The 3,721-nt window shown below is 31.4% G+C and overlaps 1 pseudogene; it reads left to right on the forward strand.

Annotated features, from left to right (window-relative positions):
- The first annotated feature begins 805 nt into the window (after positions 1-805).
- LOC149165371 (RHOMBOID-like protein 3 pseudogene) lies at positions 806-1,490 on the forward strand (annotated as a pseudogene).
- Positions 1,491-3,721: the final 2,231 nt, after the last annotated feature.

The raw sequence follows: 3,721 nt of genomic DNA on the forward strand, positions 1-3,721 counted from the left end.
TTAATGGGATTTTTATTGCTCATGGTAAAGGCGTATACCTTGATATAACTCAAGAACATTGTTCTTAATGTTTTATGTCATAGTTCTTTGAATGGAATTACTCTTATGGTTCTCCAACTATTCCATGATTTACAATATTATTGGAAGGCTTCAATCCACTAGTGCTATACGTGGATGCTTGTCAAAATATAAGGAAAATGCAAAAATCCAAGCTTTTGTGGTAACTTTACGCTTTCAGATCTCACATAGCAGTGAAAATGTCGGCCTAATGGTGAAGAGATGCTTTTTAGAGTGAGCTCTAGTAATGGTTAGCTCATTCGATGGAATTGTGAGGAGTACAAATTTGTAAATTTAAATGTAAATCCCCATGGTTTTGGCCAAGGGTGCGAGAATGAACCTAGAGGTTTTGTTCAATAATGTGGTTATGAAAACTTTTCATTATTACTCTTTAGTTTGGGTTACATTCAAAGGTTAAATAACTCACATGAAACAATTATTTGTTGAGAATTTAAAAAGTGATTCTTTGCGTGTGATAACTCACATGAAACCATTATTTGTTGAGAATTCAACGGGTGATTCCTTGCATGTGTAGATAAAGGCATGAAGGTAAGGGAATACAAGGATTTATTTCTTAACCAAGAAAAGATTGGTGTATTTATTGCAATATTAAACAACTTATTATATTTTCTTTCTGAGTTATCTAAAAATTAAAACAAAAATTCATGGAATTAGCTTTATATTGATCTTGGTCATATAATTAGTCCTATAGTAATATTGGTTAGGGAGGAATGGGAATCTTTTACAAATGGAAGGAGTTCACATCGATATTGAAATAGAAGGGTCAAGGAGTAGAGGTTAAGGGAACAAAACGATCTACCCAACAACTCAGGAAGAAGAGGAGTTATCCACTCTTCCCATTTCTATCCACATATAGATATTTTTTCTTTACAAGAAATGAACGTTTTTGATAGTTTCTCTCTTTATGGTAGCCAATGTCATTGTATTCTTTGTGACAATAGTGGTCAATAACTACCCTAAAACTTCAAGAACACCAAGCAAGGGCATCCCCTAATTTTTTAGCAGACTCTCTTTCCAGCCTTTGAAGGAGAATCCAATTATTTAGGCCCTCATCCTCCACATTAGAAAAAATGAGTGGTTTTGAATGGAGTAATATTTTCCAGAAAAGTGAAGGATGATGGCTTAGTACATATATTTGGCTACATGTAGGAGTAATCCATATACCTATCGATATGATTGACCTTGTATTCATTGGACTTCAACTTGAGTAAGAACTTGGTCGAGGATTGGTATATTATAACTACTTTTTGGGTTTGGAGGTAGCTTCTTATCAATTCCTTTTATTCAAAAATAGCATGTCTATTGGAGCATCAAGTGTTCTTTTTGGGTTGTTGGGAGCTATATTTTTAGAGCTTCTTACAAACTATACAATTTATGCCAATGAGTCTGTGAATTCCCTTAATGCATTGTGACAACCCCCAAGGATTTGATCACATTGATATACTTGTGCATAGAAATCGAGGCAAGTATCCTTTTCTTCTTGTGTCTTTTGTAGTTCATGAAATAGATTCATTACAAGATTAGGTCTTCCCCACGTGTCACCAAAATTTGTGAATGGATTTTCATCACTTAGCATTCACATATGCTTTGATTCCTCGTAGGACGACACTTTGCAAACTACATCACCAACATTTCTTAAACATAGGGCTACTTCACTCAATAGTTCTACCTTAAATTCTACAAGCCTTTCCCTTTCACGAGTGTTAGAAATTGAATGGAAAAAACTTTCATGATTTTCAAGAGGGTTGCATATATGTTAACAATGGTAATAACCTCCTCAGTTGAGTATATGATATCCATAGTTATAAACAACCCCTTTATCAAAATTTGATTCTCATTCTCAAGAGATATAGAATTCAGGATATAGATCATCAACTTTGACAAGTTCATGGTTGTCCAATATGTCAATCTTAGAGATCCCGAAGAGGGACAATTCACCACTTCAAAGAGTCATATCTTGAGTTTTAAAAAGATAAATTTAGCAAAAAATGACCCCTTAGAAGTTGAAACTGTAAGGAACATGATGGGTAAATTGTTTTTACCATACATATTAGGAAAATGTTTAGAAAAATTGAAATAAAAAGGGTCACAACTTTACTTTGTAAATGATAAAAAAATATTTTAAGTTTAATAAATTTATTGTTATTTGGTTTTATTATTTGATTGATAAATTGTGTTGATTTTATTTGTTATTTATATAATTTAATTGATGTACAAGTAAGCTTGACATTATAGAATTTTATTTTTATTTGATATTTATAGTGATTATGTTGTATGAATAACAGTAACTATATTAAAACATCTTTTTTTTTTCTTTCTTTTTTTTTGCAGGAAATTAGGGAGACAACATGGACAAAATTAACAACCAATTAGAGAGATCCTTCAATTTTTGCAACACACTTATCTTCATCAACACAATTCCTATTTGCAAATTAGATTTAGAGAAGGATGCAGAAATATTATGTTTCTATCGTTTCAATTTATTTTATAAATATAACTCTCCTTGAGAAAGAGTTGGGGAAAAAGGGGGGGCGAGGGATGCAGTTTGAAATCCAAAGGTTGGACTAGGGGGATTTTAGAGGACCATAGATTGCATCAAAGACAATAATGGACTTGTACTATTATAGTTTCTTTCTTGTAATCATTTTTATTTTGAAATTACAAATGAGTGGTTGTCATTGTCAGGAGTAACAAAAGACTTCTCGTTTATTTTGCCCAAATTTTGCTCTAGATTAATACAAGCTTGTATGATGTGCATTTGCCAATTTATGAAAAGTTATCTTTGTTTAAAACTATTGATAAGCTATCTTTCATGGTTGGTTTGAATTTGACAAAACAAATTATTGAAATGAATATACTTCTCCATGATTTCTTTGTAACTGTTTACAAAGGAATCATTAATAAGTATTTGTTTTAATTATTGTTTGATTATGAGAAGTATTTCCATAGTCCATCAACCTATCTTTATCTCATGTTAAATCTGTGTTAATCATCCATACTAAGCATGACTATGCATATATATGTTTTTCTTTATTAACTATTTATTAGTTAAGTCAAACATGTATTTTTTTTAATCGTTATTAGGTCATATTAACTATTTCTATAGCTTGATAGCTTACATTTATCTCATGTTCATTCCTCTCTAAGACATTATGAATGACTTCTATATATGAGTTATTATAATTTAGGTTTAGAGTAGAGATAGATTAGCTTTTCTATTTTTTTTATAATAAACTTAGATTGCATTTAAAATGAGGAGAGATTCAATAATAATTTCCTTTCGAGGAGAAATCCATTTAGTGGCAATAGATTTAGGAGAGCTTCAATGAAAGTCTCCTTTCAAGGAGAAATCCATTTAGTGGCAACTAGACCCACATACTTGTGGACATCACCATACCAAATGAATAAAGGCCTAATTGGGGCCTTGATTTACTAACAATCCCCTGTTGCAGGTAAGACATTTCTACCTATCAACACCTTGGCTTCCCTAATAATGTCAAGAAGGTTTCCAATTTGGTAGGAGTATCTTATTTGGATTATTCAACTATTTGACTCACACTAGTCATTGATTTTATGAAAGAGCTTTTAGGTTCAATGATATTTAATGTTTTCATCATATAATAGTAGTTTAGTTCCCTTTTAG

The sequence above is a fragment of the Pinus tabuliformis genome, chromosome 5_1, assembly GCF_031772625.1.
Source record: "Pinus tabuliformis cultivar Carrire ecotype Pingquan chromosome 5_1, CPIR1, whole genome shotgun sequence".
NCBI classification, from domain to species: Eukaryota; Viridiplantae; Streptophyta; class Pinopsida; order Pinales; family Pinaceae; genus Pinus; species Pinus tabuliformis.